The sequence below is a fragment of the Schistocerca serialis genome, chromosome 2 (assembly GCF_023864345.2).
Source record: "Schistocerca serialis cubense isolate TAMUIC-IGC-003099 chromosome 2, iqSchSeri2.2, whole genome shotgun sequence".
Classification (NCBI taxonomy): Eukaryota; Metazoa; Arthropoda; class Insecta; order Orthoptera; family Acrididae; genus Schistocerca; species Schistocerca serialis.
In genome coordinates, this window is record NC_064639.1 from 454,096,842 (window position 1) to 454,120,811 (window position 23,970).

Sequence of the window (23,970 nt, forward strand, 5' to 3'; positions counted from 1 at the left end):
ATTCGCTTTGTTATTGAGAATGCATAAAGTAACGTCGTTAGACTCGTCAAGCATAGCTCGTTTGGAGTAAGACTATCAGAATTTGGATGGTTGGTGAGGGCGTCCTTCTGGGTATACAGGGTGAAAATTATTTAAATCGACAAACTGTGGGTGGTTACATGAGACACCAAAATAAAAATTTTTCTCTAATGTCAGAATTACCTGTGAGCATTTGATAATTCGGCAGATGGAGTAATCGATCACAACACTCGTGCAGTTGCGCGTAATATGGGAACGAATCAGACGAATGCAAGAAACATCCTTCACGAGCAACTGTTAATTCTTTTCAGTAATAGCTTTCACTTATAGCTGAAGCCATCTGATTATCCACTCAGAATACAGTTTTCGCAGTGGTATTTGGAACAGTGTCAAATGCATCCTACACTTCCGTCCTCTCTGCTGTATAGAGATGAAGCAACGTTCGGGCGTAAGGGGGAATTCAACATCCACAATTCTTATGTTTTAAGTTAGGTTAATACATATGCCACATTTATTTGCGCTCATCAGTTGCTGTTCTGCGTGGATGTGTAGGCAGATGTTGTTGATGACTGTTTAATTGAGCCATATCTCTTAAATGAGAGGCACTATTACAGATTCCTCACCAGAGCATTGCCAGAGTTGCTGGATGGCCGGCCACGGTGGCCGAGCGGTTCTAGGCGCTTCAGTCCGGAACCACGCGACCGCTACGGTCGCAGGTTCGAATCCTGCCTCGGGCATGGGTGTGTGTGATGTCCTTAGGTTAGTTAGGTTTAAGTAGTTCTAAGTTCTAGGGGACTGATGACCTCAGATGTTAAGTCCCATAGTGCTCAGAGCCATTTTTAGAGTTGCTGGATGACGTGCCACTCGCTGGAATTAAGGACACTCCTGCAGTCTTCGACCGTGCTAAACAGGACATTATCCACCAGGTTAATCTCTGTTTACATGTCAACAGAGGCACTTATGACCCTATACTACATCTAAAGTGACTGTGTTGTGTTAATGTTGTTGTCTCTTGGTAATGAAGAATTAAAACGTATTTGTGTTACCTTTTGTCTTCACAGGAACACGCATCAGAAAACGTGTTTTCATTGTCCCACGCAACATCCCAGACTTTGTTAGATTAATTAATTTTCATTCAGTGAATAATCCTTCTATCGGTTTAAAAAATCCTCAGATAAAACATGACATTAGAGAAAAATATTTGTGTCGGTGTCCCGCGCAACATCCCCAAAGTTTGCTCGGTTTAAATAATCTCACCATCTACACTGATACACCTGCCTAATGTAGTGTAGGGTCCCCGCGAGCACGCAGCAGTGCCGCAACAAGACGTGGCATGGACATGACTAGTTTCTGAATTAGTGCTCAACACCATGAATCCTGCAGTTCCGTCCACAAATCCGTAAGAGTATGAGAAGTGGAGATCTCTTCTGAACAGCACGTTGCAAGGGATTCCAGATATGCTCAATAATGTTCACGTCTGGAGAGTCTGATGGCCAGCGGAAGTGTTTAAACTCAGAAGAGTGTTCTTGGAGTCATTCTGTGGCAATTCTGGACATGTGGGGTGTCGCATTGTCCTGCCGGAAATGCTCAAGTCTTTCGGAATGCACAATCGGCATGAATGGATGCAAGTGATCAGACAGGATGATTACGTACGTGTCACCTGTCAGAGTCGTACCTAGACGTATCAGGGGTCCCATATCACTCCAACTCCACACGTCTCGCACCATTACAGAGCCTCCAGCAACTTGAACAGTCTCCTGCTGACACGCAGGGACCATGGATTCATGAGGTTGTCTCCATACCGGTACACGTCAGTCCGCTCGATACAATCCGAAACGAGACTCGTCTGACCAGGCATCATGTTTTCAGTCATCAACAGTCCAACGTCGGTGTTGACGGGCCCAGGCGAGGCGTAAAGCTTTGTGTCGCGCAATCGTCGAGGGTACAGGAGCGTGCCTTCGGCTCCGAAAGCCCATGTCGATGATGTTTCGTTGAATGGTTCACACGCTGACACTTGTTGATGGCCCAACATTGAAATTCTTCAGCAGTTTGCGGAAGGGTTACACTTCTGTCAAGCTGAACGATTCTCTTCAGTCGTCGATGGTCCCGTTCTTACAGGTTCTTTTTCCAGCTGCAACGATGTCGGAGATTTGATGTTTTAACGGATTCCTGATATTCACGGTACACTCGTGAAATGGTCGTACGTGAAAATCCCCACTTCATCGCTACCTCGGAGATTCTGTGTCCCACCACTCGTGAGCCGACTATAACACCACATTCAAACTCTCTTAAATCTTGATAACGTGCCATTGTAGCAGCAGTAACCGATCTAACAACTGCACCAGATACTTATGGTCTTATATCGGCGTTGCCGACTGCAGCGCCGTATTCTGCCTGTCTACATATCTATGTACTCGAATACTCATGACTGTACCAGTTTCTTTGGCGCTTCAGCGTAGTAGCGATAGCCTCCGAGTGGTGCTGAGGCGATGCGAAACGGTGAGGCGGCGAGCGCGTCAGGGGCACGGCGGGTAGCGGCTACGACCTCCGCCATGACGCAGAACGCGGCGTTCGTCATGCGCCGTCTTCGGCGGAAGCGCCGCCTGCAGCTACTTGCCGTGGTGGGGGTCGTATCCTGCTACCTCAGCTTTGTTGCTCACCGTGCTGCTTGTAAAAGTCGCGGCAGCCTTCTGCGACTGCTTCCTGACTAGCTTCGGAAACTTCTCCATCTACACCATATTCCGCTAGCCACCTAATGGTGTGTGGCAACGGTACTTCTGGTACCACTAACTGGTCCCACTCGCGAATGGCACGTGGGAGGAATGAGTGTCGGTAGGCCTCTGTATTGGCTCTAATTTCTTGAATTCTCTCGACGTGGTAATTAGGCGAAATGCCTGTGGGAGGAAGTAATATGTTGTCTAGCCCTTCCAGGAAAGTGCTCTCTCGAAATTTCAGTAGTGATGCACAACGCCTTTCTTGCATCGTCTGCCAGTGGAGTATGTTGAGCATCTCTGTAAGCTTTCGTGTCGAATAAACGATCCCGTCACGAAACGCGCCGCTCTTCGTTTGATCTGCTCTATCTCTTCTATCAGTCCTACCCGGTAAAAATCCCAGATTGATAAACAATAGCCTTGTATGCCTCTCCCTTCGTGGATGAGCTACATTTCCTTAGGATTCTTCCTACGAATCTCAGTCTGGCATATGCTTTTCCTTTTTTTTTTTTTTTTTTTATCATTCAACTTGCGGTCGCACTGGATAGTTACTACTAGGTATTTTCGATAGATGCTGTTTCCAGTCGTTTGTCATAAACAGCTTAGTCGTACAGTAGTGGATGTCTTTTCCTATACACGCGCAATATGTTACATTTATTTACATTCAGCATTAACTGCCAGAGCCTGCGCCATTCAAACTTTCTGAATTCGACACTACGTACAAATGCTACAAAGTACGATAATGCCTGTAACAAAGAGAATGAACCAGATAATATCCTATTACGATAAAATTGGTAAACTTACGGAGATTTATGCATAAATATCTAGAGATAATACTACGAAGCGATATGAAATCAGTAGTCGGTGAATGAAAGACTTAGATCTGTTGGAGGCGTTATGGAAATGTGAGTGGCATCTGTTCAGTTAACAGCATACAAGATGTCAGTGTCACTTATTCTAGAGTACTGCTCCAGAATCTGGAATTCTAATCACGGAGACCTGGCGCCAATAATTGGTCACTTTAGCACATACGGATGTGTAAGAGAGATGTTCAGAGAACTTACATTACGTGATCAAAAGTATCCGGACACCCCCCAAAAACATACGTTTTTCATATTGCGTGCATCATGCTGCCACCTACTACTACGTACTCCAACTCAGCGACCTCAGTAGTCATTAGACATCGTGAGAGAGCAGAGTGGGGCTCTCCACAGAACTCACAGACTTCGCACGTGGTCAGATGACTGGGTATCACTTGTATCAACCGTCTGTACGCGGGATTTCCACACTCCTAAACATTCCTGCGTCCACTGTTTCCGATCTGATAGTGAAATGGAAACACGGCGGGACACGTACAGAACAAAAGCGTACAAACCGACCTCATCTGTTGACTGACAGAGACTGCCGGCAGTTGAAGAGGGTCGTAACGTATAATAGGCAGACATCTATCCAGACCATCACACAGCAACTCCAAAATGTATCAGGATCCAGTGCATGTACTATGACAGTTGGCCCGCCCGGCTAGCCGCGTGGTCTAACGCGCTTCTTCCCGAGCGGGAAGGCGTGCCGCTCTCCTGCACGAATCCGCCCGGAGGATTAGTGTGGAGGTCCGGTGTGCCGGCCAGCCTGTGGTTGGTTTTTAAGGCGGTTTTCCATCTCCCTCAGCGAATGCGGACTGGTTCTTATTCTACCTCAGTTACACTATGTCGGCAAATGCTGCACAAACACTGTCTCCACGTACGTGTACACAAGAATTACTTTACCATGTAAACATTTGGGGCTACACTCGCCTGGTATGAGACGTTCACGGGGGTTCCACTGTGGGCCTAACCACACAATAACTCAGGGCTCGGTGTGCGGCGGTGTTGGGGTGGGGTGGACTGCTGTGGCCTGTTGTGGGGTTCTGAACCACTGAGGGCTATGGCAGGACGAAGCCTCTCCGCCGTTTCTAGGTCCCCAGTTTCAATACACAATACACAAATGAAGGCTGAACGAACATTCACATCGGCTACACGACTGAACCTGGGGCAGATCTTTGTTTTTCACAGCTGGACAGATCTAATTCTTGCTTCGGAAACACTTAATTCACCCGACACAGTCACCAGAATTTCAATAAGAAATTATGGGTTTAGGCCGTCGCCGAACGTCAGATCTACAAGACAAGTTTGCGTCAGTTAATATGATGAGTGCATTTAATTCTTCATGTGGTAGTCCACATACATCAACATATATTAATCGATAATGTGGTTTTGTCAGTGTGTAAGTCATTTGCTGCGTTGTGATTGGTCTACTATCCATGAATAGCTAGACTAAGCCTTGCCTGACTGAAGCCATGATCTGGTATAAGAATATTCATAGCCCAAAAAGCAACTGTGAAACACCATCTGACTGCGAATAAATCAAAAGAAATGAGTACAGTACCAAACGTTCACAGAAATTGTGTACAACGGAAAACTGAAATGCATAGCTTGTACAATTGAACATCAAAAGCTGCGTAATCACTCTTAAAAGCCTCTCAGAATTCTCAGAAATATGGGGTTTAGTGTGGTTGCTTGTAGCTAAATGCGGTGCTACGGGATGATTTGCCTTAACTGTAATCACAGTACTCCAATCTGAAAATGACATAGCATATAAAATACGTCACTAAAGATATTGAATAATGACGTCGCCTAAGAACAAACTCTACAGACTGTTACAAAATCTGCAGGCCTTATCACTATACTCTGCACAAATTATTGCATCGGAACTTCATCGTACATATTACAAAACTCTACTACAGTTCGGCGAAACTCACCTTTCAAAACCTGCAAATTATTCATGCAGAGAGCGGGATATTTATTACTAATTCGTGAGAGACACTGTGCCTGACTGAAGTATTTCAGTATGTTTTTCATAGCCAATCACTGAATTCGTACACCCAGAATTGACAAGTATCGCCAAGAAGGCGTTGGCAACATGTGCTTCAGTACTTTGTGTGAAAATCGAGTAAATGACTGACCACAATGCTGAATCAACACTCTGTATTAACATCAAAAGAATCCAAACGTAAATATACACCACTTGAGCTGTATCATAGACGTAAACATGAATCCAGTTTCCAGCAACCACAGAAATGCGATTTTTCTGTACACGTATTCCAGTAGTGCATTAAATAAGCTGAAGGACGGGAGACGATGAATAATTTAGGTGCATAAAGCATTAGGTTGAAAAACTACGAAATGGTCCTATTATTCATCTTCAGGCTTATAAAAACTAAACTACTGCATCAGTATTATGTTATGAAATCACTGTATTTTTCATGTGTCACCTTTGACTTAATTTCTATAGTTTCAGTTTTAACTTATTTGTATTGTAGATCTGAAGATGGTCGATGAATGCCGAAACCGGTAATGTCGTACTGAAACTGTGCGACTGAGAGGGAAAAACAAAATGTTTTCAATACAAGCATTTGAACAATCGCTGACGTCACCAGCGCTACTGAAATCCCGTTCCTTCCAACATCTTATGCTGCTGACGGTATTAAATATTTGGACAGTCACCGGACTAAATATGCTGAATTAAACACTGAGTAGACTGGGAAAAATGAGGGGTTATACCGTAAGACTTGCGGCTTTTTTCCCAGTTTGCAAACGTTTTCAGCATCCCTCGTAAGCCCAGACAGTGTCGGTCCCTACGCCTTTATTACGGAAAGTGTCAGTTAGTACTCGTCTTAGGTCGGCTGGAGCCGTTTGTTGCGCTTTGTGCTCGCACTTGCAGGTGGGGAACACGGAGCGCCTGATCGGCCTTGCAGATAGCTCGGGGACTTGCACAGTGCGGCGGCCGGCGTCGTGTTTATATTCCACGAGTGGGCGGTCGGCCGCCTAAGCGGGCCCGTCACGCCTCAGGAAAGCCGCAGCCTCGCCGTTTCCGCTCGGCGGAAACGCAGCCACTCGCAGTCGCAGTACGGTACACCAGCACTCAGCGCCTATTCACTGCACGCCACGCCGTACAGACCCGCCGGTCTAAAGCACACCACAACGGTGGTACACTGTCCAGCCACATTAAAGTGACCACCTGTCAATAGCCTGAATAACGACGTTTCGCAATGCGGACCGCTGCAAGACGCGCAGGAAGAGAGTCATGAGGTCTGGGAGGTACCGACAAGGATGTGGAGCCATGCCGTGGCCACATGCGCTTCGTTCCTCGTTTGAGTAATACAGCCCGGTCGAGGTGGTCTCGATTAGATTTAAATCCGGGGAGCTTGGTGGCCATGGGAGAATGGTAAGCTCATCCTGGTGCTCTTCGAAACACACTCGTACACTGCGAGCTGCGTCCGCCCCCGGTAGCTGAATGGTCAGTGTGACGGATTGTCAATCCTCTGGGCCCGGGTTCGATTCCCGGCTGTCGGGGAATCTTCTCCGCCCAGGGACTGGGTGTTGTGCTGTCCTCATCCTATCATCCTCCTCTACTACAGGTCGCTGAAGTGGCGTCAGATTGAAAGACCTGTACCAGGCGTACGGCCTGCCCGGCGGCGGGCCCTAGCCATAAGATTAAAAAAAAAAAAAAAAAAAACAAAAAAAAAACCTGCTAGCTGTGTGACACGTTGCGTTGTCCTGCTGGTAAATGCCACTGTGCTGAGGAAAAACAAAATGATAGATGCATATTTGTGTCGATACACTCTGCCTTCCAGAATCACGAAATCACCCAGGGAAAGCGCTCCTTCCGGCGATTGTTGTAGGGTGTTTGCTTTCAAACGTTTCACGCCACGTACGCCAAAGTCCACCTGTATGGTCGGGCATAAAAGTGACTGATATTAAAATACCATCTGTCACTTCTCAGTGGATGTGCAGTTGCGACATTAGCATACAAATTCCAGACTTTGTCGTCACTAAATACCAGTCAGCATGTGTGCATGAACCAGGTGCCCGCTGCGGAAGCCCACGCGCAGCAACTTTCTCTGAACGGTCGTTGAGGAGGCAGTTGGTAGCCCCTGGTTCATCCAGGCATCAATTGTTCAGCGGTTGCATGTCCATTCGCCCGTAGACATCTCCGCAGCCGTCGTTCACCCCTGTCATTTTTGGCCTGTACTACATCATAATTGCCTCGACAAGGGATTTGAATAGTGCCATTTTGCTATGTACTACATAATTTAACCATGGCGGCACGCGTTCAGCTTACAAACGTTTCTGAAATGCTTCCATCCTTGGCCCGAAAGACAATAATCACGTTCTTTCGGACGTTAGACAAATCTCTCCGTTTCCTCATTACAACAACGACTGCACTGATTTCCACCCCCCCCCCCCTCCCCCTCCGACACATTTCCTTACCATCCCTGCTAGTGCTACCACCTGTCCACTTGTGAGTGATTGTTGCACGTAGACGTCGAACTTCGGCAGTGGTCACATTAATGAAACTCTATAGGAGCAGGAAGGTACTGTGTAAAAGTTACAGGTCACCAACCTGTATTTATTTACCTCTGCATTTATTCCACACGGCAAGATATGGGTTCTCAGGCTCTCTCTTACATTTAACCAAACATCCTAATCAGTCAACGTTACCTTACACGTAGTTAATGAGCACAACGTTATAATAATAATGAAGATTTTGACTAAAGTAAAATTAAGGGTTTACCAGATAATGATACGTCCTGAAGAATTATATACAACAGAAAATGTGAATCTTGTTACAACACGATTGATTAGAAGAACTTGTGGAAGGAAGGATTCTCATGAGGATATTTGGAACTTCGAACAACAGTTAATTACTTATTAAATCCAAATGATTGAAGTTCGTCAGCTGATATTTGGCGACGTGCATTGCTGTAGACTGCACATGACAAAGCACAAACGGAGAGGTGAATGATTGTAAAGTTGCAAATAGAATATTATATGGACAGTAATGTTACTCAGCATGTGTCTTCTAGAAATTTCTTTCATTTGATTGCTCAGTGTCCATTTCCTTCAGTTTCTACGTTTTCATTTAATGCCTTAAGTTGTATAATAAAAAGTTGTGGAGGTTTTTCAATATTATTTATTGGTTCAGCCAAAAACTTTCAGATCATCACACTCAAAAATGGTTCAAATGGCTTTGAGCACTATGGGACTTAACATCGGAGGTCATCAGTCCCCTAGAACTTAGAACTGCTTAAACCTAACTAACCTAAGGACATCACACACATCCAGACCCGAGGTAGGATTCGAACCTGTGACCGTAGCAGTCGTGCGGTTTCGGACTGAAGCGCCTAGAACCGCTCGGCCACCGCGGTCGGCCCATCTTACTCAAACATGTGACAAATTGGGACTCGTAATGCATTACATCACTTCTTCGACACAACTCCATTAATACGCACTTAAAGTTAGACAAAGATGACCGAAGATGCGAATCCTGCAGTACAACGATGTTACAAGATGTTAAAGATTCAGAGAAAGTCGTATGTGATTAATAATTTACTTTACAAATGTTTTCAAGTAATCATCAAATATTATAGAAATAACAGTAACAATAATTATAATCTCAAACGTCTTTTCAAAATTTAAACAGATCTGTCTATCACAACATTTTTGAAATAATTCCTCAACACATACTCTATCTTATATTTGTACGAAAGTAAGATAGTATTCTGCATGTTATTTCATTATAATCAAAAAATCGAAACATTTTTTATCGATTTCTGAATGTCTTGTATAGAGTAGTCCATTTATTTGAATGTACCGAGTAGTACAATACAAAGTGAAAATGGGTCATTTATCAGTTCCATTACAAAGTGTATCATCTTCAGGAAAAGGACTACGTTCTTTGGACACTTTTAGAACGGGTCAGATGAAACTGTTACAGCAGATACTGTAGTTTCTGTGAACAGGAGAACCAAATTACGCTGGATCCAAAAGGTGCAAAGTAATCTGGATGAAATGGGAATACAGAAAACAGAGATTTACAACTGGGTGGCTTTCAAACAAAAAATTGAGGCTGTTATTAATCTCCAGGACAGAATCAGACAGGCGGCAAAAATATCATGGGCAGAAGAGCGACGAAGACTAAAGTGTATGAGAATGAATTCCTGAACTGGCAAAACGACAAGAGGAAGAAATGAACAATATTAATTATAATAGATATAGTAATGAATAGATGCAATTTCAAAAATGTCAGTCGCCAACGTTGCATTAAGAAATTTTTCCATTACATTGTTGTCGAATATGAGAAATCGCACCTAATGGGAAATGCGTGACACACGCACAAACGGAGCAAATTTGGACATGTTGAGTGATCAGAGAAAAAGCAAGAAATAATACGGTAAGGTAGGAAAAATACACCAGTAGGTATGGATGAGTAGAGCACGGATAGTGTTGACAGAAACATAGGTTCTTGTAAGATAGAAGGGAGACAGTTGGGACAAATCAAGAGTGAAAGTATGCCGATACTGATTTAACTTTAATCTCCTCTTCAAGGCAGAGTGGTTTTATACAAGTTTCTGGTTGGTTTGCTCTAGAGTCGTCTGGCTGAAATAGAGAGGGGCTAAGAGTTATGCACAGGAACAGCCAAGATGCTGGACGTTTTCGATATGACGTCGCGTTAAATGAAATAGATATTTTATATATGAAGAGAGATATTTAGTACGCGGTGACTTCGAAACTGATAAGGAAATCAGGGCGTGTGAAAATCACATTGCCTGTCCGGTGACATTCACCCTAATAGTATGAAATGCCGTGTGGCTAGGGCCTCCCGTCGGGTAGACCGTTCGCCAGGTGCAGGTCTTTGGAGTTGACGCTACTTCGACGACTTGCGTGTCGATGGGGAAGAATGATGATGATAAGGACAACACAACATCCAGTCCCTGAGCATAGAAAATCTCCGACCCAGCCGGAAATCGAACCCGGGCAGTTAGGTATTTTATTCTATGTCGCTGACCACTCAGATATCAGGGGCGGACATTCACCTTAATAGAACAAATGACGAGACCAAACAAGTGAATGGTAGAGTCTTCACTTTTTGTGCTGCGTTGAAATACATTACAGTAGGAAATATTTGGCAAGGCTAAGGACTGGACTACTTAAGAGCTCAGTTTGATCCAAAACTTTTATGCAGTGAGAGAATGCGACATTGTTCTCACTATCTCGTAGTTAACAATGCAAACTCAACAACAGACTCTTCTGTGCATGCCATCATCGCAGTCATGTGCACTAAACAGCTACATTTAAGACGCAACCTTCTCTCCTCATACGTCTTGAAGAAAACATGCTTGTTTTCGCTGTTGAATATACATAGTTTTGTAGGTGTTGTAGTCTTCTTTTGGGAAACTTTTTACTGGCCAAGATCGCAAGGATATAGCGAGCTTGGCCAATTAAATGTTTTCCAAAAAAAGACTACAAAACTACATTTAAAGACCGCCTCCTACAACACGACAATGTCAGGTAATTATAATTGAAGACACACTCTCAAATTATGCACGAAGCAGCCTCTCGAAGTCTTATGAACAATAATACCTCACGACGTCTCTCCCTCTCTCTCTCTCTCTCTCTCTCTGTTGCACACACACACACACACACACACACACACACACACACACACACTCACACACACCACAATAGAAGCAAAACGGAAAGCAATATATTGTGACTGAGCTGTATGCGTATCATCTACCGATCAGGTCTTCAAACGGTATACTGGTCGTCTCAAGCAAAGTGAACACCCCTAACATTTCCAATTTGTTTCGAGATACCAAAACAAGGCCCCATCAGTGACAGTGTGTAAATGGCAACGCTGAATTTATGTATATGCCATGCAGGTACAGTCTCAACCCGCCGAGAGACCTATTGTCAACGCTTTTACAGTTTAGGTAGACTTGGGAACACCCTCACAAAGAGGTTTCATGTAATCAGAAAAGATGGAAAGCACGCCAGCACGACTATCTCTACCGTAATGTTTGGTTCATTTATTGACTTCAGTTGGAGGGAAAGCTGTATTCCGCGTCGATTCGTTTCAAATGGCTCTGAGCACTATGGGACTTAACATCATCAAGTCATCAGTCCCCTAGACTTAGAACTACTTAATCCTAACCAACCTAAGGACATCCACGCCCGACCCATGATTCGAACCTGCGACCGTAGTAGCAGCGCGGTTCCGCACTGAAGCGCATAGAACCGCTCGGCCACAGCGGCCGGCTGTCGATTCGTTTACAGGCTGGCATGGCTTTCGTTGTCAGTTGTACCATTGTACGTGTTAGCTAATGTTTTGCTTACTTCAGTGGTGCTTTTCTTGTTCCTATACCTGAACGTTATAGCTGCGCTCAGAATGCGCCAGTCAACGACCGTGTCAAATTTCTCTGCGGAAAGTTCGTTTTCTGGTCTAAAAAGGAATAAATATCATCTCTACGGCTTTAAAAGGAAGACTCACCGACTTTTCCGTATTTCAAACACAAAGTGGAATTCGAGAGAGAACTGATTGTGATGATATTACCGATAACTTCAGCTGAAAGTGGTCTCGACATTAATTCACTTTTTTCCTTTCTGTGAATAAACTGCAACTGTCTGATCTGTTTCGTTATTATTCTAAGGTGAAAACCAGTCTTGCGTTTCAGCCCTGCGTATCGCCACCCCATCCAAAAGTTGACATCAAGTAGTCGAACTTGTTTGTTCCCTCGCTCTGATACAGCTTTCCGTTTCCCAGCAGTAAACAACTTTTAAGTGCGGAGTCCATGATTTGTTTCTTTTAAGTGATCCCACTTTTGATTTATTTTTTAATTTATAATCTTAGTTTTGCAGGCCAACAGAAATGTATGAAAGAAGCCCGAAAGTTGTAAGCAATGAAGTGGCGGGTTGGGAGGGACAGTCGTCGAAAAGTTTCTCGTCTGGGGCGCAGCCGCCTGTAAATTCGGACCTGGTAAATGGGTGCGTATTTTGTGGTAACATGTTGCTGCTAACTTTATGATGTATAGAGATACTGAAAACGAAGAAAGGAAGATTAGGGTTACAGTTCCTGTCGATGGAACTCAAGCTCGGATTGAGACAGTGTGGAGAAGGAAATCGACCACCCTTGTATATGCTTAAGCCATTTGGGAAATCACAGAAAATCAAAACCTGTCTCACCAGTTCATCGCTTCGTTCTGATCCCAAGAATAAGTTCAAACCACTATGCCATCTTTCTCTGTGGAGATACGGAAGTAACTATTTTGTAATTAGAAGGATAATTGAGACTGAAGGGTCGAATAGACTGATGGACGTGATTGGAGACTGAGGACAGCCCGAATTAAGAGTGTAGAAGGAATCATCCGCATTTTTTGAGAAATCACGTCGACGTACGTCGGAATTGTATTGCCGTTCAAATCCCCTTCTGCCATCTACACGTGGATTGTCCGTGGTTTCCCTGAAGCATATATGCCACGAAATAGAATTCATTGCCCTTCCTTTCACAAACGGAGTTTGTGTTTCGTCTCTAACAACCTCGAGGTCGACGGGACGTAAAAGCTTAATTTTACTTCCTCCCTTTCGGCATACATTTGATGATATTCAGAGAAATAGCGGGAACGTTCATGAGGACGCAGTTCTTATATATCGTCTCTTGAATACGAGTCGCATGTCTTAATCAACCTCCACCTCGTTCTGTAGTTGCAAATGAGTTGGCGCAATGGCAAGTGTGTAGTGCATGTGTCCCAGCACGATAGTGCGTGTCGGAGGAGTAAATGTTCTATATGGAAAGTAATCTCACGTTTCTTAAGTCTGGTGCGGGATAGCACAGTATCCTTTAGAGGAGGTCAAGCATCAGTCGTGATTTTTAGAAGTATTACACGGGAGCCAGGAGACTCCCTTTACCGTCGACTTTAGAGGTTGAAGTGGTTTTCCCCACATTCTATCTCAGTGTGGCGCTCGGGAAAGCTTTCTTTGTACCAGTATTCCGAGCGGTTCCTGCGATATCACGGAAATTTACCTCATTATTTCTTGGCAGTTGATTTTTGTTCCGCAGGTTAAAGCGATCCTGACGACTCTTGTGAAAAAAAAGTTTCACTAATACAGCAGCACTGACGGCAGAGCTGGGCCCGTGGATTAACCGGTCTTTCGCCGGTAGTGGTGTAATTACGTCGCATAGCGGATTCGCGTGAATCACAAAAACTTGGAGCGCTCGCGTAGACCACGGCATCAATATGATTTCGCGACGTCACTCTATGAAAAAAGAGGTATGGATTGTTACATGCACTGCAGCAAAAATAGTTTTGTTTCAGCAAAGATCTTTTTCTGGCGCTACTATTATATCACAACAGTGTTGCTGTGTAGTCATTTTTGAACACATTCATCATATTACATTAATTTGAATTTCTTTACTTCTATTTCATATTCTATATCTACGTACGATGGTTACAAATACACTGTAAATTTCACATAATACTAGACTTTCATTTTTTTGCGTGGGACATACTGTTCTAGAATTACATTTAAAAATACGAGTAGTTCCCATATCCTGGTTCTGACCCAGTCTTTCGGGAGTTATTTTTTGGTTGCAAGGTAAATGCCAAAACTGGAAATATTCACAACTGGAAATCCCTCTGCTCCATTACCAGTTCGCCTGGCCCTCCAATGCGTCATTACTCGAACAGGTAGATAACGAAAAAATAAGCGAAAAGATCTCTACAGTACACAAACTAATGACATATTAAACACACCCCCATGAACAGTACTTTAAATGCAGTGTCGCGCGGAGTGGCCGCGAGAGGCGCCATGTCGCGGATTGCGCGGCTCCTCCCGCCAGAGGTTCGAGTCCTTCCTCGGGCATGGGTGTGTGTTGTTCTTAGCATAAGTTAGTTTAAGTAGTGAGTAAGTCTAGGGACCGATGACCTTAGCAGTTTGGTCCCTTAAGAATTCACACACATCTGAACATTTGATATGCAGTGACGTTGTCCCTAGACGACGGAGGCCTGTTCGTGCCAGGTTTACGGGACAGCGCCTATGAAATTGTGCTGCGTAGTGGAAGATTATATCTTCACTTTTAATACATCGTCTGGTTAATTTTGCGAAAATTTCCACACCAAATATTTCATATGTGTGGCATCACTGTACGCTCTTTTACACAAATATCGACTGCTATGAAAATGAGGTTAAGTCGTCCTGTCTAAAAGTATCGTAGCTGTTTTTCTTTATTTATAGATAAAATGTTTGAATCATGGACCGTACAGTAAAATGCTGTCCCCCTTTGCATTTTATCACTTATCGGAAACCTTGTTACATCACCCTCAAATGTTACGTGGGGTACACTTCATACCTTAAAGGTGTTGACAATGCCGCATCTTGGTGCCAGAGTATCCTTCAGGGAAATTTCAGGCGGCAGGTACAACTGTAAAGAATTTTACGTGACAGTGTCACCTGTGCTGTTATCGCTTGCGGAGCGCAGCAGCAAACGCTCTGGTAGGAAAACTTGTAACTGCAAATCTCAAACTACGAAAGTTTTTTTTATTATTTCAGTATTATGTGCAGTCATCCTAAAATACAATAAAGTGCCGTGCCGTTCCCTTCAATAAATATGTATACCTCTCTGGATTCTGAGACAATAGCGTTCTTCTACATCGCTAGTTTCGTTAGTGATACCTTACATATCGGTTTCTAAACAAAGCTGACTACACAGGAATGTACCGTTGTAACAGGAATAGATCTAACAACGAAGTAGGAAACAGGAATGCGGATTAAATACTATGAACAGTATAGTGATCACCATAGGCAAGGTAGACGCAAACCCCGACAACCTACTGTAGCACAAGTATACATGCCTGCTAGATCCAGAGAGCTCTTTCACAGAATGATTGTCTTGAAAAGAGATTAGGAGATGAAGCTAAATAAAAGTAAAATAAGGTTAATGAAGCGTCATCGAATCAGATAAGGTGATGCTGAGGGAATTAGACCCCGAGATGAGACACTAAAAGCTATAGACGAGTTATGTAGGCAGCAGAATAACTGACGATGGCCTGAGTTAAGAAGATATGTATCTACAGCTACATACCTAATCCGCAAGTCCCGTCCGGTGCGTAACGGAGGGTATCTTGTATCTTTGCTAGTCATTCTCTTTCCTGTTCCATTCGCAGACAGAGAGAGGGAAAAATCAGTATCTATATGTCCCCATACGAACCCTAATTACTCTAATCTTATCTTCGTGGTCCTTACGCGAAATTACACTCCTGGAAATGGAAAAAAGAACACATTGACACCGGTGTGTCAGACCCACCATACTTGCTCCGGACACTGCGAGAGGGCTGTACAAGCAATGATCACACGCACGGCACAGCGGACACACCAGGAACCGCGGTGTTGGCCGTCGAATGGCGCTAGCTGCGCAGCATTTGTGCACCGCCGCCGTCAGTGTCAGCCAGTTTGCCGTGGCATACGGAGCTCCATCGCAGTCTTGAACACTGGTAGCATGCCGCGACAGCGTGGACGTGAACCGTATGTGCAGTTGACGGACTTTGAGCGAGGGCGTATACTGGGCATGCGGGAGGCCGGGTGGACGTACCGCCGAATTGCTCAACACGTGGGGCGTGAGGTCTCCACAGTACATCGATGTTGTCGCCAGTGGTCGGCGGAAGGTGCACGTGCCCGTCGACCTGGGACCGGACCGCAGCGACGCATGGATGCACGCCAAGACCGTAGGATCCTACGCAGTGCCGTAGGGGACCGCACCGCCACTTCCCAGCAAATTAGGGACACTGTTGCTCCTGGGGTATCGGCGAGGACCATTCGCAACCGTCTCCATGAAGCTGGGCTACGGTCCCGCACACCGTTAGGCCGTCTTCCGCTCACGCCCTAACATCGTGCAGCCCGCCTCCAGTGGTGTCGCGACAGGCGTGAATGGAGGGACGAATGGAGACGTGTCGTCTTCAGCGATGAGAGTCGCTTCTGCCTTGGTGCCAATGATGGTCGTATGCGTGTTTGGCGCCGTGCAGGTGAGCGCCACAATCAGGACTGCATACGACAGAGGCACACAGGGCCAACACCCGGCATCATGGTGTGGGGAGCGATCTCCTACACTGGCCGTACACCACTGGTGATCGTCGAGGGTACACTGAATAGTGCACGGTACATCCAAACCGTCATCGAACCCATCGTTCTACCATTCCTAGACCGGCAAGGGAACTTGCTGTTCCAACAGGACAATGCACGTCCGCATGTATCCCGTGCCACCCAACGTGCTCTAGAAGGTGTAAGTCAACTACCCTGGCCAGCAAGATCTCCGGATCTGTCCCCCATTGAACATGTTTGGGACTGGATGAAGCGTCGTCTCACGCGGTCTGCACGTCCAGCACGAACGCTGGTCCAACTGAGGCGCCAGGTGGAAATGGCATGGCAAGCCGTTCCACAGGACTACATCCAGCATCTCTACGATCGTCTCCATGGGAGAATAGCAGCCTGCATTGCTGCGAAAGGTGGATATACACTGTACTAGTGCCGACATTGTGCATGCTCTGTTGCCTGTGTCTATGTGCCTGTGGTTCTGTCAGTGTGATCATGTGATGTATCTGACCCCAGGAATGTGTCAATAAAGTTTCCCTTTCCTGGGACAATGAATTCACGGTGTTCTTATTTCAATTTCCAGGAGTGTATTTTGGTGCCAGTAAAATCGTTCTACAGTCAACCATAAATGCCGGTTATCTAAATTCCCATTTGAGCTCCCGAAGCAACTCCTCCGTATGCGAAAATATTTTGTTGGAGTTCACGTACATAGGAAGAAATGATCAATATAATAAAATAAGATAATTCAGAGCTCGTACAGAAATATTTAAGTGTTCGTTTTTCCCTGGCGCTGTTCGAGAATGGAACGGTAGAGAAATAGCTTTAAGGTGGCTCGATGAACCGTCTGCCAGGCACTTAATAGTAAACTTCAGAGAAATCATGTAGAGGTAGACGTCTCCGTTTAATACAACCTGGTGCGGCCCCAAACACTCAGTTAGTACTCAAGAATCGCTCGTACAGACTGACAACAGTAAGAAAAGTGTTTATGAAAACTGAAATTTGTTAAAATCGAATATAAACGTTGGTGTTAGAATGTCTTATCTGATAGTATTTCTCTGGAGTGTAGCCTTATATGAAACTGAAGCATGGGCGACAAATAGTAAATACAAGAGAAGAATAGAAGCTTCTGGAATGTGGTTCTACAGAAGAATGCTGAAGGTTAGATGTGTAGTCCCAATAAGTAATGAAGAAAACTGGGGAGGATAAACCTGTGATGCAAACTTTATTCAAATGGCTCTGAGCACTATGGGACTTAACATCTGAGGTCATCAGTAACCTAGAACTTAGAGCTACTTAAACCTAACTAACCTAACGACATCACAGACATCAATGCCCGAAGCAGGATTCGAACCTGCGACCGTAGCAGTCGCGCGGTTCCGGACTGAAGCGCCTAGAACCGCTCGGCCACCGCGGGCGGCCAAACTTTGTTGAAAGAAGCGGCAGGTTCATTCGACACTTCGTAATGTATCAAGGAATAGTTAATTTGGTGATCGAGGGGAGTGTAGAGGAGCAGAAATTGCAGACGGAGACTAAGCCTTGATTACAGGACGCAGATTCAAGCGGATGTAGGCTGCAGTAGTTATGTGGAGGAGACTCGCACAGATTTGCATAGAGAGCCGTATCAAACCAGTCTTCGGACTGAGGGGACAAGAAACAACAAGAATAACAACGTATCCGAAAGAACAGACACCAACTGGATCCTGCATTGACTAAAAATCAAGAAACAACGGAACTAAAGACATTAGCTGCCAGTGGGAATTGATTTATGTCAATGGGGCAAGCTGAAAATTTGTGCAAGACTGGGATTCGAACCCACGTCTACTGCCTACTACATGGATGCCCTGACAACACCACCATCTGGAAGCAGTGGGCACCAACTGCCCTAGTTCGCCTCCCCTCAGACCCAAATTCTCTACTTACTCCACACACTACTGATATAGTGCCCCTGCTCATTAGCCTTATTACATGCACTCCAAACTCGAACTCTGGAATCGATGAGATGCAGTGAGTGATGAGGCTAATGAGCAGGAGCGCTACATCAATAGCGTGTTGTCTGACAGGTGGCATGCTGGGTAGTCGGAGCGGTTGTGCTGACCTCTGTGTCTGGATGGCGTAATGGTCAACAACTCTACTTGCCAATCAGGATACCCGTGTTCGAATCCCGCTCCGACTCATATTTTTATCTTGCCTCATTGATATAAATCAATGCCCACTGGCAGGTAATTTCTTTAATTCCCTTGAATCTTGAAGATGGTTCAAATGGCTCTGAGCACTATGGGACTTACCATGTGAGGTCATCAGTCCCCTAGAACTTAGAACTACTTAAATCTAACTAACGTAAGGACATCATACACATCCATGCCCGATGCAGGACTCGAACCTGCGACCGTAGCGGTCGCGCGGTTCCAGACTGAAGCGCCTAGAACCGCTCGGCCACCCTGGCCGGCGAATCTTGAAGAACAACAATGTTTTTGTAACCGGAACCCATGTTGTCTTCTCTAATCCTACTATCCCATTATCCTAATTATGGCCACCTGAAAAGTGCTAGATCTATTCGTATAGTTTTTATTGGATGTTGATGTCTTATAAGTACCGATTTTTATCGTACTATTGTCCATTATGTTTACTGCAATAACACGCCGACATTAACACCATCTAGCAGTATTGCTAGATTACCGGCAGGTAATTATGCCTCTCATCGTACGGTCGGAGGGAGAAATCGAGCGTTCTCAGATTCCCTGCTCGTGCTTCACAGAAGCGTGGCACTGTTTGAATTGTTCCGCTCTATACAGGTCTAAGTGACAAGGCCGTAATATATGTCAGACGCGCTCCGACAACGCCGTCAGCATTGATCTCGGAATTTTTCCCTGTAACCGCGGTCGGTGTTCGTGCAGTGAGCCGTGTTACGGAGTGCGCTGACGCAAAAGCAGGTACCTGCAGCGCGCCCTGCTGACCATCGCCGGCCAGATAGCGTCCATCAGCAGGCAACTGGGGCGTGCACTTGACCGGTGATACCGTATCGCCGGTGTCCCCTATTCAAGCACAAGATACGTGCCGGGGCTGTCCTATTTTATAATTATTTTATTTTAGCTTACTTTAATTAAATAAATGACGGATCTGTTTTTGACCTGAAAACGTATTAAGTTGCTGCATAAGTTCGTAGCGTTTTTCTTTTGCAGGTTGGTATTCCGGTTGCTATGGATTTATATTGCTATAGTCACGGAGACAAAAGAAGATCTAGAGGAAGTCCTCAGAACAATAGAAAGAATTCTATGCAATCAGTGTGGAATGAGAATAAACAAGAGAAAGACTAAAGTAATGGTATGCAGTAAAGGAGCAGAATATGAACCTTTGAGAATGAGAATTGGAAGAGAGGAGCTGGAAGTGATAGGGGAATTTATTTACCTGGGAAGCAAAATTGCAAGAGATGGTAGAAGCCGGAAAGAAATTTTGACCAGAATACAAAAGGCCAAAATTGCATTTAATCGGAGAATCACCAGCAAATACATCAGTCTGAAAATAAGGAAACGTATCATGAAAGGTTTCGTTTGGAGTGTGGCCCTATACGGATGTGAAACTTGGACGATTGGAAGAGAAGAGAGAAGATGACTAGAGGCCCTGGAGATTTGGTGCTATAGAAGGATGATGAAGATCAGCTGGAGAGACAAAGTAACAAATGAAGAGGTGCTTAGAAGTGTACAGGAAACCAAATCTCTGTGGAGGCACATCCAAACAAGAAGAGACAAACTTGTAGGGCACACCGTAAGACACAACAATATCATTGGAACAATAGCAGAAGGAGCTATTGAGGGAAGGAATCGGCCGGGGCGTCCAAGGATATCATACATACAACAGACCATGAATGACGTTGGATGTAAGACACGTGGAAATGAAGAGAAAGACAGACAGAAGAGAGCTGCAAGCCAACCTCAGGGTTGAACACTAAAAGAAGAAAAGAAGATGGGCTTATTTATTTAATGCCATTTTATTATTTGTAGTTCACTATTGGTATTTGTGTTTACATATTGTCATTTTGTCATCCGCGGGTAATGAGTGGAGTTGTAGACGCTAGAAAATGGAGTGCCAGGTGGAAAAATCGCGGCATATATTCTTTTGTATGAGTTCAATAAAGGGGTGACAGCCAGCGAAGGCAGTCACGAGCATCTGCGCCTTGTATGGGGATAATGTCACTGGACAGAGAACGGCAAGAAAATGGTTTTCTCGTTTTAAGGACAACCAGTTTGACATTAGTGTGTCTCCTCGTTCAAGAAGAACTTCGGGGTTTGATGAAGATCGTTAAGACACATTCATCCACAATGATCCACGTAGCTGTACTCGAGAACTGGCAAATCTGATGAACTGTGACTATTCCAAGATCGTGCGACATTTGCATGCAGTGGGGAAGATTAAAAAATCGGGTGTTTGGTACGTCATGCTCTAAGCCAAAATCGAAAAGATCAGCCGGTGGTCATGTGTCTCTCTGCTTGTTCGCCATCAATTGGCTCGTAAACAACACCGACCATCCCTATCCTGTATGGTTACTGGTGACGAGAAACGGTGTATTTATGGTAACATAAGGGAAAGAAAGGAATGGTTCAGCGCAAACAAAGCAGCAACTTTCCGTTCAAAGACATGCACACATTCACAAAAGATAACGTTACGCGTGTGCTGGTGTGGAGTAGTGTGGAGTGCTGCGAATTGTATCCCCGAGGTGCAACCATAATTGCTGACATGTGTTGTCAAAAAATAAGACTTCTTGCAGACGCAATCCATGAACAACGATTAGAAGGACTGTATGAAGTGATGCTACTCCACGATAATGCCCGCCTGTATTCTGCCAGACTGACAAAAACTGGGTTGGGAAATTATTCCGCACCCACCCTATTCACCTAATCTTGCGCCCTCAAATTTTCTCCTAGTCCGTTCTCTATCGAACATCCTGCGAGGAACGGGCTTGCCGATTGAAAACGCGCTCTGACAATGGCTCGATGAGTTTATCCCCTCGAAACGACGTGATTTCTACAGTCGCGGAATTGAAAAGTACCCCAGGGTTGGCAGACTGTTGTAAATAGTGAAACTGACTATGTTATTAATGAGCAAGTTCGTTGTTAATTCATGAAAAAAAAACGCTACGAACTTATGCACCAACTTAATGTATTCGCTTGTCGGTAGAACTTTCCTGTGCGACAAAATACCGTCAGACTTGAAGCGTTAATAACTACGAGATTGATAGTGCGTAAACAATGACGTTGGATTACGGCTCTACCTCTTTTGTCGGAAAGCATTTATTTTGCCTTTGTCGGCGTCGTACCAGTGTAGGCGCCAGTGCGTGAGTGTTACGATGATGATGATGTTTGGTTTGTGGGGCGCTCAACGGCGCGGTCATCAGCGCCCGTACAAAGTCCCAATTTTGACACAGTCCAACTTTTTTGACAGTCCAATCTAGCCGCTGTCACGAATGATGATGATGATGATGATGATGATAATGAAATGATGAGGAGAACACTAACACCCATTCCCCGGGCAGAGAAAATCCCCAACCCGGTCGGGAATCGGACCAGGGACCCCGTGATCCAGAGGCAGCAACGCTAGCCCCCCTTTTTTTTTTTTCATTTTGTTCGGTATCGTTCGTTGCGTTTGGTCTGGGCGGACGCGTCACAAGACATCCGTTCAAGTTGATCGTTGATTCCTTTACTCAGTTTTTTTATTACAGAGGGCAAGCAGCCCTCTGACCAAACACGCTGAGCTACCGTGCCGGCGCCACTAGACCACGAGCTGCGGACGTGATTGTTACGAATTGGCCTTTGAGTAAAGATACAAAGTGGTGTTACCGTGGAAGCGCGTTCTGTTAGGACAGTAATTCCGGTGTCACGGTGAAGAGCTCGCAGAACGCTACTGGGAGCCAGAGTGAGACAATAAAAATATTCCTCAAAACGTAAGTGAAAATCGGTATTAAATTGAAAATTATAAAATAATGACAGGTGTCCTGTCATATGGCTTGTAAATATGCATAGAACTGCAGAAAACGCATCTCAGAGGCAAGCTCGCATCGATAGGAATCGACAAATTAATGCGAGAATTGCTGCAATGTGAAAAGGGAAATGATACAACGGCGCAAAATGATGTAGTTGGCCCATCGGGCAACAGCGGTCAGGGACAGTCCAAAAGTCTACGAGTCATATGCGGGCGTTGCTGGAATGCAATACAGGAAACAGTGATATCATAGACATAGAGGGTAACGTCACAACGCTAGACGATTATGTACCGCGATTTACCACATATCGTCGTGCTGTAGCAGACTATGAAATTAGCGGCATAGTCATTGTATTACAGAGACTGATGATTGAATTACACGTTAATACGAAACACTTGTGATTTTATGACGATGTTTTCACGAAAAATCTACTGCACGGATTCGTCGAAATGCGCACACTGAATTTTTACAACGATAGAAAACCTCTCTCACACCTGCAGCAGCATAAGTCGTCCGTGATATTGAACTCCACAAATTCGGTTTGCCATTGATTGAAAGATTTCTTGAATGTCGTCCTGAGGGATATCTTGCCAAATTCTGTCTAATTGGCCCGTTAGAGCGTCGAAATCCCGAGCTAGTTGGCGGGTCCGGCCCATAATGCTCCAAACGTTCTCAACTGGGGAGAGATCCGGTGACCTCTGTGGCCATGACAGGGTTGACAAGAACGAACACAAACAGTAGAAACTCTCCCTGTGTGTGGGTGGGCGTTATTTTGCTGAAATGTACGCCCAGGGTGGCTTGCCATGAAGGGCAACAAAACGGGGCGTAAAATGTCGCCGACGTACCAACTGTGCTGTAAGGGTTCCGCGGATGACAACCAAAGGGGTCCTGCTATGAAAAGAAAAGATACGAGGGTTGTTCGGAAAGTAAGGAACGATCGATCGGGAAATGGAAAATACAGTGAAAATCTGATGAAGCTTTGCACATATGCATTGGGCACTGTGTCCAGTACACCCGTCGATCGCATTATGTCGCTCAGTTCAGTTCTGAGCTCACAGTGAGAACGTAATGATTTCTAGAAATTAGTATCTCGCGCCAAGTATGAGGGCCTGGCGAAAGATTTCGCCTGAAGTTATGCAATCCACATAACATAACTGTCATGCGGGTCGTTCTACACGACAATTCTCGGCCGCACTCTGCAGGGACAATGAAGATGTTCCTGCAGCGTTTTCGACGGGAAGTGTTTGATCACCCACAATACAGCCAGTAATTGGCTACCCCTGAGGTTCATCTCTGCTCAAATGAA

At 45.0% G+C, this 23,970-nt stretch overlaps 1 protein-coding gene across 1 annotated transcript in view; it reads left to right on the forward strand.

Moving 5' to 3' along the window:
* Nucleotides 1-23,970, forward strand: part of LOC126457340 (sodium/hydrogen exchanger 9B2-like) — a 372,728-nt gene that overhangs the window by 15,492 nt on the left and 333,266 nt on the right. The gene's annotated exons all lie outside the window — the stretch shown is intronic.